Source organism: Macrobrachium rosenbergii, chromosome 23, assembly GCF_040412425.1.
Source record: "Macrobrachium rosenbergii isolate ZJJX-2024 chromosome 23, ASM4041242v1, whole genome shotgun sequence".
Lineage (NCBI taxonomy): Eukaryota > Metazoa > Arthropoda > Malacostraca > Decapoda > Palaemonidae > Macrobrachium > Macrobrachium rosenbergii.
In genome coordinates, this window is record NC_089763.1 from 26,393,495 (window position 1) to 26,406,175 (window position 12,681).

Below are 12,681 nucleotides of genomic sequence, written 5' to 3' on the forward strand. Positions count from 1 at the left end.
AAAGATTTTAAAATTTTGAAAAACTTGTGGAGAGAGAGAGAGAGTATAGAAAAATATGACCAAATTGCATTTTATATTACCTCCTGGTGCTCTACAAATAACTTCTGTGTTAATCCTCTTAATACTATATCTTTGATATACAACGCAGACCTATAAGAAAACAAATTGAAATGATATGTAAATAAAAGAAAATTCTTTTGGGGCTTATCATCTAAGAGCATTCAGCTGACGATAGAGAATTAATGATTTTTGAAATACTTCAGATCAAAAAAATGTTTGTTACTTTTTAGTAGTCTGTAAAAGAAAACTGTTGTGCTGACTTTGTCTGTCCGTCCATATTTTTTTGTCCGCTCTTTTCCTGTCCGCCCACAGATCTTAAAAACTATTGAGGCTAGAGGGCTGCAAATTGGTATGTTGATCATTCACCCTCCAGTCATCAAACATACCAAATTGCAGCCCTCTAGCCTCGGTAGTTTTTATTTTATTTAGGGTTAAATTTGGCCATTATCGCTCGTCTGGCAACGATATGGGACAGGCCACCACTGGGCCGTGGTTAAAGTTTCATGGGCCATGGTTCATACAGCATTATACCGAGACCACCGAAAAATAGATCTATTTTCGGTGGCCTTGATTATGCGCTGTACAGACAGCTCGATTGCGCCGAAGAAACTTCGGCGTATTTTTTATTACTTGTTATATTTGGAATGAGATGAATCTCATGTTGATATCCGTAATTACATTGAAGGAGATTATGTCAGTTTTTTTATTAGGTATAAGTAAAGTTCAAGCCTAACTATAACTCGGGCTTGGGTTTTGAATTGAAGTGGAATATAATAGAATCATTTCAAGCAAAATCTTCGTGATAACATTTTGGTTTAACATTAGTCCAACATTTTCAGTTTTGCAATAAGTTTGTAATATATATATATATAAAATTTCCCCGAAGGTGCATATATAACTTAACGTATCCAGATTCTGTGGCGTTAACAGCACGACGTTTAAAATAACATCGTTTCCCTTAAACAAAATTTTTTCTCGTTTTCTAAATTACTTTGACAGTTTTCTTTAAAATTAATTTATGCAGAACTAGTATATAAGCAAATGCCATAGCCTAGTTCTTGCCTATGGTATCTGCTGTATGTATTTTACCCTCCAAAATCATTTAAACGCTCCGTAGTACCGTTATGAATAAAGTAAATATGAGAGATTGCGAATAACGACAATATAAGAGACTGTAGAGACGGTAAGTCCTGCGCAAGGGGATGTATCCCACCTTCCCAAAAACGAGGTCTCCTCATTCTTAGTGTTTTATGAGGACCAGTGGTGACAAAGGCTGAACCCGGGCTGGATGACACCAGTTATAAACGGAAAGTTTATTCCCCTAAATCCAGTCACTGTTACACAAAGAAAGAAATATCTGCGAAATTCTCATAAAGAATTATTATAGTGATATTAATATTCTGCGTAATGCTTATAGTCCTATATCTAACTTTTTTTCAAACTATGAATGTTTTACGACAAATTTTGAAGTACAGATGGCGCTACTCTCGCAAGGATACTAGAAATAAAGAATCTGACAACTGAGAATCAGCGAATTCCTCATTTGTGCGTCCTTGGTTCCCTTGTGTCAAGAAACACCAGAAAATTATCAGAATCTCCAACCTTTTTGTTCGGTCCTTTGGGTGTGGCAGGATATTGTTTTAAGTGAGTGTTGGTTACTGATTTTAACGGTTGATATTTTTCGTATTTTCCACGTTTTGATAGTTATTTAATGTAAGTGTGATTTTCAAAAGGGAGTTTGGAGTTTGTACTTCAAGAATAGCCGTTCTTTTGCACAAATCCGTTGTCATTTGCCTCGGAATCAGCTGTGAAATTTTGTTTAAGGTAACATTCTTACTGTAACTTTGATATTGCGAACGTCATCTAAAGTTGGTAGTGGCATTTAAAAAAAAAAAAAGTGTTGGAAGTGGCTGAGTGCAATGATCCCTCGGCTAGCAAAACTGTAATCTTGATTTTTTTTTAGTCAAAGTGAACATTTCACTTTCCTAAGTCAATCGGAATTCTTTAAAGTTTCGTTTCAGTTAGTGAAAGTCTTATAAGAACATTTTAGTCATTCGTTCGTTTCCCATACTTTGTTACTGTCTAGCAAATTTGCCGGTGCAGTTTAAGTAAAGTGAAATTTGTAAGGCCACTTTCCAATATAAAAAAAAAAAAATTCAAAAGTGCATTTTTCATTCTGTATTCCAAGGTAGAAAACTTGCCAATACGGTTAAGTGAAATCTGGAGGGCCACTTACCAATAAAAAAAAAGTCAGTATTTCAAAAATACATTTTTCATTCTATATTCTAAGGTAGCAAACTTGCCAATACGGTTTAGTGAAATTTGGAAAGCACTTCCCAATCAAAAAAGAATGTTTCAAAAGTGCAAATCTGCCTAGTGTTTTTTCCCCGTTAATCATTCGTCCCAACCTGTTTCTACATCGGTAAACCAACTGTGATGAGGTCTCAGGAACCCTGGCCTCTGAGGAACCAATTGCAAAACTACAAAAAAAGTTAAGTATATCTTAGTTTAACCAGACTACAGTACAGTTCAGTGGCTTAGGGAGATAGGTGACACCAGCGGTTCCTGGTCGAATCGGCCGTTAGTCATTTAGGCCGTAACATCCAAACTGACAAGCGGCTGAAATGGGTGTATATAATACTTTGATCCCCGAGGGGCTAGTACTAAACACGGCGTCCCAAAGAGCTACCACCTTGTCTTACGACCTAAACTTCAAATGGCCTAAAGTTGTGACGGCCTAACAGGTTCAAGGCCGAAAATAATGCTGCCTAATCTTCCCGAACTCATACCAGCTACCATAATTTTCTACCCAGTGCAACGGCATTTGTTAGAGTATTTTGTAGATTCGAGTGCGGAAATTAAGACTTCCCACCACGTTTGGAGGACAAATAAAACATTTTTGCTTTGGAACTTGAGCCCAGATACACTTGGGGCGTATTTCTCTAGACAGTAGGTTAATATTCCCACCGTCAATTAAGAAGGGAGTGGTTTTAATAATTAAGAAACCTACGCCAATAATATCTCATTGTGAATGTTGGCCGCTGCCAGCATTAGATGTATATAGTGAAAGTTTTTTTTTTTTTTTTTGGGGCCGGGGAGGGGGCTTGCACCACAAACGTCTAACAAGTCCCAAACAATGTTCTCGAGTAACGGAACACTTTCCTAAACAACGATAATTTTACTTGAAATACGACGGACGGAAGTCTTCATAATTTTATGAGTACTTATATACATGACTTTACTATTCACGTGTATACTCATATCCCTTGCTGGGAAAAACAGCAAAAATGACCATGTTTCGACCCATTTCCGATGCTCGATTCAGTGTTTGCGAAGAATTCAAGTCTCGTAGCATTGCCGAAACACCCATGTTGGTGGCGTGAATACTTCAACAGAAATATGAAGGGTTTAAAATTGAAGGTAGTTTTGTTCTATTTCGAAGTGTCTTATTATCTTTAAACGACTTGTTTTGCGTGGTTATTACTGGTTCATGTTTAATCATTAATGCTCTTTTGTTAAGTCTTCCAAAATAAGTTTTTTTTTTTTAATTGATTCTACCCTATTTTACTCAAACAAAATGCCGGGTCACATTTTCCCGAGATGTAACAGAGTACCGGGACCTTCCCCATAAAAAAGCGGGACGCCATATCTTAAAAACTAACCATAGAATTTTCTTGATAATCTCATTGTTTCCCCCACCCAAATTTTCTCTGGAGATACCAATCTAACCTAACCTAGGGGTAAGGCATAAAAACTGGGGCTGGTGCAGTACTAGCCTATGTCCCAGGAATTTGCTGCTGGGTCCCTTAAAATATGTTGAACTGCTTCGTTATTAAAAATAGAAAAATTGTTTGTTAGACTTTGGTTTAATCAAATTGAGACCAGTAGTGTTAACCTACTGAATAATAGGTTTCTTAATCTCCTCCAGGGTTTATGCAGACAGGAATCTGTATGTTACTGAACTACAACCCGAAATACATGCTTGACTAGTATATACGAAGCTTTGGTTCGCTGCGATAATAAAAAAAAAATTTGGTGAATGTCCAGAAGAACTCCGCATGCATAAAGTACCAAAATTAAAAGTAAAATGTAATATTTTTTTATTTAAAGCGTTTTAGACCACTTCTTATGATGAGAAACACCCACAATTTTGCCATATTAGCTATGGAGGGGTTGGGGAATTGTCTAACCTTATGTCAAAAATCGAAAATCATTCGATGGGGAACTAGTTTTTCTGAGAACCATTACACTCTTCCTGAGAAACATTACAGTAAAAACCTTTTTGAACCAACTCCCTACTGGATGTAAACAAACGACTTAGAAAAATTTTCGAGTGCCGATTAGATAATCATTAATATCTCGGATATGGTGAATCTCCTCAAAAAGTGTTCAGAGACAAAGTTTTATTATTTTATATTGTGAAAATTATAGTGTGACCTATTTTCTTATATCTCACCGCGGAGTTGTTCTGGACATTGACCAAAAATTTAATTGTAGCTTATGAACTTTCGTTTAATCTCTCGCCTCTTCATTACTGCAACTTGGTGGCGCAAAAGCCCTATAGTATAAATATACTTAGATTTTTCTTGATTTTTAGTATCACGCTTGGAGTTTCCCAATTTTAAGTGCGGCAGGAATGGAGTTAATTTTTGTGGGTGATTAAATACATTTTAACTTATTAAAACTGAGTTTATAGTTCGCCTTTGTCAAAGTACAGTCTGTTGGAAGAGGAACTGGTCGTAATTTTACTGTATCTGTAGTTGTATTTTGCAACGTAACCCAGATTAAAATGAAATTTTAAGCTATTAAAAGTGAATGTTTATAGTTGGCCCTTGTCAGAGCGCAGCCCGTTGGAGGAAGCCCGTTGTAGTTTTACCGTATCTGTACTTGTATTTTGAAACTTAAGCCGACAGTAATGATCGTATGCCTTAGTTTTAATGTATTTTGAGTGAAGGAAGAAACACTGTAGCATACATATAATAGCACAAGGGTCTTAAACATTCGTGCAGTGCGAGAGTTGATATTTGTGGTCATAGGTTTTCTCTGCATAAGTATACTAAACCTGTAGGTGATTAAGATAAATATTGCCGTATTTTGAGTCACAGTATCGTTGTTGAATGATTTGTTAAGTGTATTATTTTGTGCTGGACATAAGTCATCCAGGGTTACTATCATGTAAAACTAACAATCTACCAAAAATTTGGTTAATCGAAAAATTCCATCAAGTTGTTTGTGTGAAGATCTTATTAGCCTGGGGGGTTGGGACTTCCCCTTTCGTACTATTTGTTACTTTAAAGATGTCATTTTCCTTTCCATAAGGATATTTTGGGCAAACGCAGCAGCTACTTGAAAATCAGAAATTTTAACAGCACTGATATCTTCTTGAAATGCGTAATAAACCAAATTTTAGAAATATGCAGATTTTGTATGTATTCAGTGGTTGATTTCGTTTGTATAGTGAGATGTGCAAAGGCTGGTCACTGATTTTGTTTGACTGCACGTTACTAGATTTCTTATTATTAAAAAAGAAAGGTAAAAGAAAGCAGTATTTTGATTTTCAAGGAAAGAAGGCAGGCTGCCGTGGGGTGAAATATTGCACCTTTGATATCGTGAGGTAGTGAACAGCTTAGGGATAATATTTAGAATTCTGACAAAGGACTCTATTTCTAACAGTAATGTAGAACTGCTAAGTCAGTGTTTTGAGTCTAAAATGGAAAAGGTTAAATATCAGGTTGAATGTGAATTGAACTCGTTACAAAGTAATCTGCCGTACAACCAAGTTAATTAAGTGCATCATATACAAATTGTAACCGGTTAGGTTTACAGAGTTTGCTCATGGATTGAAAGACACTCGTTGCCAAATGACTCTTCAAACAGAAAGGGTTGTAATGCAAAACGTTCAGAATTCAACTTTTTTTTTTTAATATATATTTGGTCATTGAATATCAGTATTAGCTCTTGATTTTTAAAAATCTGTCTTCCTTGAACCTTATAAAGTGCATGCACATTAAAAGCAGATGTGAATTGCATGTTTTTTTTTTTTTTAAACGACGTAATTTTATGCATTAATGTTTAAGTTTTTTACAGGGTTGTAACCCAAAGAAAATTCATTTTACAGATTAGAAACGCATCCTGATGAGGACCGCCTACCAGTGTGATGTCGTCAGCGGCGACTACAGTGCTTCATTAAGGAAGTGCTCCATTTTTTGTTGAAGGATCTCTGAAAACCCTACACTGGAAGGGCAGTATGGAATGTAGAGGAATGGGGGTGTTGTGGAAAGAACGCAACCGACATTCCCCCGTTAACTTTTGGAGAATTACTGAAGGTAGATTTGGAAAACTTGAAATTGGTAAAATTTATCATGTCCTAGTGTTTCAACCTACTCGATGGTTTGATTATCTAAAATAGAGGTCATGATCTAGAAAGTACTTCTTATATTCCATTGAAAACCCTTTCTTTTCACAGCAATATTGATTTAACTTTATGGAAAAACAAATACTAAAAAAATTGGTCATTTGTAAACACTAGTTTTTTGCTATAGGTATACCCCAGGCCTTTTGTATTCAAATCAAGAAGGGTTATAATTTTGTAGGTCAATTTATAAAACTTTATTAGTAAGAAACATATTAAACGTTTACAGCTGACAAAAAATTCTAAAAGTTGAAAGGCTGAAATGTTGATTTGTTTTTGGATTAAAATTCAGTTAGGAAAACTTAACTTAGTAAAAACGGTGAGGCTAATGTAGATTTTCCATTTCAGGTGGAACCTCATAAACAGTGTTTTTACAGTGCACAGTTTATTTAGCAAGATACTCAGCTTCATTACAAACCAAGAGCAGCGTGTACATCAAGGTGAGCATAGTCTTTTACCCTTGAACATTGGTAACAATGTTCATAGTTGTTTAAAGTTTGTACTGTACATAATTTTCAAATGTGGTTTTAAGTTTTCTCTTGTCAGTCCAGTAAACTTTTACTATTTTAATGGAAGCTGCCTATCAAAAAACCCATTGCCAATTTAATACAGTACTGATTTTTTGTGTGTGTGTTTTGACCTGTAAGCTTTATATCCGCAATTCTGTTTAAATTAATAATCGACTTTCAAAATTTAGGATTATTTGTTCATTTATAACAAAATTACCCTGTTTGGTCTTGTATCAACTTACAACCTAATTTGAATCAAATACCTGACTCGTCAAAGAATCTCATTAGCAACAGTAATCACTGCAGTGGAAACTACCTTCGTGGTTGGCAGTTGCTTCCAAGATACAATCATTACATTTATTGCCATATTTACTTCTCAGTTTTGGGACTGTTTTCTGTTCTGCATTACATTAGGTACTCGAAATAAAAATGTCGTAGCCAGAGGTATGTCTCTGTTCTCTCTATAGTTAAGTGGAGTGTTCATTTGAGGGGTACGGCATTTGTCCAAACACCCAGCAGTCGCCGTAGAATTTGGCCTGGGTTTTCTGGGTGCTCTTTAAAGAGCAGATTGTTTACCCTGTTCCCCTGGGGTAATCACTATTCTTGGAGTCTGATCAAATAGTTTGCCTACAGCATTATGAACTTCAGACCATGTGAAAGAACTTTAGATCAGGTACTTGACTGAACTGGTGCTCTTTAAAGAGCAGATTACTTACCCTGGTCCCCTGGGGTAGTCACTACTCTTGGAGTCTGATCAAATAGTTTGCCAACAGTATCATGAACTTCAGACCATGTGAAAGGACTCTAGATCTGGTACTTGAACTGAAAGGCTTTGCAGCTTGGTCAGAAGCCTCTTGCTGGTGATGCCACTGCTCAGTTTGTTGCTAATTATAGCAAGGGGATGATTTCTTAGTTATTTGAGGTTTTTCTAGGTTTTATTTTTTGCTGAAAGTTGGATCTAAGTTTGTGAGTTTAATTGCCTTTTTATTTTCATATTTCTTTGTTGTTGGTTGGCATGCATTTTAATACTATGGTTTACATGCTTACATATGCTGTAGATACCGGAGTTGATAAGTTTGACAGAATTGTCTACCTCTTAGGTATAAGTTTTATAGCTATCATTGCATGAGTTAACCTGTATTAAATATATGACGTTCACAGACTTGGAGTAGAGAATTGGTTCCAGTTTAATAATGGATGACTGCTATTTGGTTTGTGCACTTCTACGAGTCATGGAAGATGGAGGGTTGTTAGTAAGTACTGTGGGTGGTGTGCCTCTTAATACGCCTTGTTACAGTGTTGAAATGTTGTTCAAGAACGTTAAGGTTACGACATTTTGTGGGTTATTGAAGTTTGCCCCTCTGGTCAAGTTAGCATAGCCTAATTTAATTTAATGCCGGATAATGATTAAACTCAGCAATGCGTCAGTTGGAGGATGAGTGAGTGGTATCGTGTCAATCACAATTAGTTTCCTGTTTGTGTAAAGTTAAGGGCTTATGTGGCAGTTGTCTTTCACTGTCCAGTTCATGCCAAGTTAAGGGCTGATGAGTCAGTTTTCTTCCATAAGTGTTCAGTTGTTTTAAAAATTGTATCCAGGATCTTTGCTTGATTTCCTTAACGTTCAGTGACCATTCAATTTGTTAACAATGTTTTGTTTCCACGATTAGATTGTCAAAATTGGGAGTCAGTCTTGAACTTAAATCATTCTGAATATGCTCTTGCAAAGCTCAAGTAAATCACAATGGTTTTTATAACAGATTGCTCATCTGAGAAAGTGGTCTTTATTCCTTGACCATGTCTGTACTTTCTGAAGCGCGTTCTTTGATATAAAACTGCTTAAGCTGGCAAATATCCTATTAAAATACCGCCGTAATGCGGAATTAGGTCTTTCTGCCAGTACTTGCACTTTTTCTTTATTTCCCGAGTGTCAGAAGTTACCATTGGAGCAAATATTGTTTGTAATTTTCTAATGTCTCCCTACTGTGGAGTTTTCTCTTTCTGCCAGTACTCGTATGCTGTATACTTATATTCCTCCAGTTCGTTCTTGTGCATTTCCAGCCGTTATTTCTTGAATGACAAAATTACCGTCGGAGCAAATATTGTTTTGCACTTTTCAATGTCTGCCTGCTGTATGTTTCCAGCCATTATTTCCTGAATGTTAGAAATTACCTTTGGAGCAAATATCGTTTTTCACTTTTCAGTACTTCCCTACAATACCTCCCAACTATGGATTTTGGATTTTTTTTGCCAGTATCGTACTTTTATACTCCTTTAGTTCGTTCTTGTGTATTTCCGACCATTATTTGGTGAGTGCAAATTGTGTTTATTGAAAGATTGTATTGCAGTTTTGACGGTTTCGTAAGATGCAAGGCATTCGATAACTTTAATCAGATCTTGGGAGTTTGTCATGAGCTGGCAACTATACTGCTTTGAATGCTTGTCTCGTTATTAAGGGGTATTTTTGCAAACATGCATCCCCAGAAATAACCTTGATGGCAGTTGACGTAACATTGTCTTGTTATACAATGAAAATTAATTCATTTCAGTCTTGTGCTCGTTTCTCAAATATTTTTTGGTACGTCAAAATCAAACTATGCTTTTGTTCTACCAGAGAGGCTTACAATTGAAATAAGGTACATTCAAAATGTTATAGGAAGCTTATTTTATTTCAGTTATTCTGACAACCCAATTTTTTTGTTTTTGACAGTTACTAGTGGAGAGAAGTCAACAACAGCGGGCAACGTTAGGCGTTTCTAAAGGGGAGTGGTGTCTTAAAATGAACCATTATTGAACACGAGAGAAAAAAAACGAAGCTATGACATAAGCCGATTTTGCAGGGGAGAGAAGAATGTTCCTGAAGATAAGAGACAGGGCATGAAAAGAGAGGCTTCTGAAGGGGATAAGAGACTATATAAATTCTTCCAGAGAAGAGAACACTCGAAGAACACAAGATTTTCCTGAAGGAGAGAAAAGTCTACATAGGCTGTTGCTGAAGAAGAGAATAGTGAAGGTAACGTTTCAAATCTGCCATGAAGAGTGAGGCTTCTGAAGGGGAGAAGTCTATATAAATTCTTCCAGAGAAGAGAACACTAGAAGAACACAAGATTTTCCTGAAGGAGAGAAAAGTCTACATAAGCTGTTGCTGAAGAACAGAATAGTGAAGGTAACGTTTCAAATCTGCCTTGAAGAGTGAGGCTTCTGAAGGGGAGAAGAGAACACTCGAAGAACACAAGATTTTCCTGAAGGAGAGAGAAGTCTACATAGGCTGTTGCTGAAGAAGAGAATAGTGAAAGTAACGTTTCAAATCTATTTTCCAGAAGAAAATAATCACGAAACACTAAGTATACAACCCTTCTCTCTCTATACATAAAACCTTCCTGTCAGGCTCCGCTGCCTTCTTGAAGGATATATTCGAGAAGTAAGTATCCGGTGTGTTTTCAGGAACGTTGCCACACACCCGTCGACTTCAAACCTTCCCGAGACGCATCTCTGGTGCATCTTTACAGGAACATTGCCCAACGGCCATCGACTTAACACCAAGATAAACCTCTGCTGCTTCTTGTAATCATCTCCATGGACGTTGCCACATAGCCGTCGACTAACTTGCGCGGAGAATTGAAACCACTTTTGATCTTCGTATGAATATTCTAAATCTACGAGTCCTAGCAGCACCGCCTTCGTTGGGAAACAGTTGTCCCAGGAAACCTCTGCTTCCTATGGATACACTTCCAAAAAACCTGAATTTCTCGGCTTCTGGTCCAGATGTTCAGCTCTATCTGTAAATGATATGCACGCCTATTGAAGTCCCTGTAATGTTTGATTTTAACTGAATTGACATTAAATATGCTTACAAAAAAAATCTTTTACGGCACTAAATAAACATTTTACAGAAATGAAAACATGTTTAATTTCATTAATAGATCCCAAGTGTAGGCTATAGTGACAAAATGGGCAAATTGATTTACAAACTAAACCAAAAAACAAACACGAAATGATTGCCAGGTAAGCATTTTTGTTATACTATCTCAAAACTACTTGATTTATCATGTAAAATAGATTCCAAACTACTCAAGTAAACTTCCAAAAGCAAGTAAACTATGGCTTAATTTTTAGCGGTGACAAAATCTTCAAATTACTATACAACCTCCCCGTACAAGGCTTTTTTGAATTAGATTAAAATTTCGATAAACGTTAGATAAATTTGTAAGTTGCAAATTTTGTAACGTTACCTAATTTACTTTCTAAAATTAAAAATTTTGCTGAAAAACTCATTTTTAACGTATTAAACCCACCTTTATTCTGTAATAACTGTTGAAAGATAAATCACAGGACCACCGACTTGAGAGTTCCTAAGTCGACATGGCTTTACGAGAACTACACCCTTTAGACTGAGAACCTGTAAAAAAATTATACATGAAGGAAATGCCTATCCAGCAGTAGACTGAGCATACTTGTCAGATTCTTCGTTATTAATGTAGTACTCCTTATGACACTTGTTAGTCATAGTAAACTAAAAAATTGACAGAAGAGCAATGGTGCTAAATTCTTTCAAACCAGTCCAAACAACATTGGTTTTGACCAAAAATAGTGGATTGATTAAGGCAAGTGAGGCAAACAAGAGTGGGCAAGGTTACGAACTGAAATGACATTTTCTGAATTGAAAAAGAAATGACAATTTCTGAACCGAAAGAAATGACAATTTCTGAACCGAAAGAAATGACAATTTCTGAACCGAAAGAAATGACAATTTCTGGATGTAAGAATTTAACAATCAGGTACTCGGCCTTCATTTAGCGTTAGGGCTCATGTTTGGGGCATCAAAGATGGGCAAAGCTACTGACCTATGACAAGGCATGCAGCCCTCATTCAGGCTCAAGGCACCATAGATGGCCAAAGTAATCGATTAATGAAATGTGCAAGTAGACTGACTAATCAAAGGAAGGTTTCTTAGAGATTACATCAAATACACAAGTGTAACCACCAATAAGAGAATCGCAAACCAGTTAACTATTGGAAGCGAGCTCTACAAGAGCAGAAGATGCACTGGTCCAATGAAGTGGAGTCCCTTAGCGATAAACTCAATAACTTCCAATTCCATAAATGTTAATTTTAGTTACTAAAGTAACCGCACTGAAAACGGCTCAAAACACCAAGTGCCTCATGCCACATTCACGTTTTCCTAACAATCTACTAATCAGTATTAGTAGAAATATGTCAAGCGGTAGCTGATTCTTGAGATTACTGTTAGGTCGATCTCTATGTCTGACACCAGAACAAGGTGTTGAGTATTTTACTGTCGCAAGAAGTCACTGGCACTTCTTGCAAGCATCAGTTCAGGCGATTTTAAAGATTAAACCACACTGCCTGAAAGACCAAAATTTGTCAGAATCACTTCCTTGTCTGCTGCCTCAAAGGAATAATTGGTTGAAATCAGGACCATACTAAAGTTCCTTTGAGGATATTACCGATCCAGTACCCCAGCAATCTAAAATGACGCTCATAACACCAGAGGATATGAAGGCAAACAGCTCATGAAGTACTGACACTAGTAAACACAAAGGCTTCCTCCACCTTCCCTTTTCAAACCAAATCATTTACACTAGTAAACACAAAGGCTTCCTCCACCTTCCCATTTCAAACCAAACCATTTACACTAGTAAACACAAAGGCTTCCTCCACCTTCCCATTCCAAACCAAATC

The 12,681-nt window shown here is 36.6% G+C and overlaps 1 long non-coding RNA gene across 3 annotated transcripts in view; it reads left to right on the forward strand.

Moving 5' to 3' along the window:
• Positions 1-10,812, forward strand: part of LOC136851396 (uncharacterized) — a 55,191-nt gene extending 44,379 nt beyond the window's left edge. Inside the window, exons 1-4 of one of the 3 annotated variants that reach the window (XR_010856864.1) lie at positions 1,645-1,704; positions 6,179-6,386; positions 6,821-6,912; positions 9,689-10,812. This is a non-coding gene — a long non-coding RNA (uncharacterized lncRNA). The other 2 variants (XR_010856865.1, XR_010856866.1) reach the window with 2 other exon arrangements.
• The last annotated feature ends 1,869 nt before the right edge of the window (positions 10,813-12,681 follow it).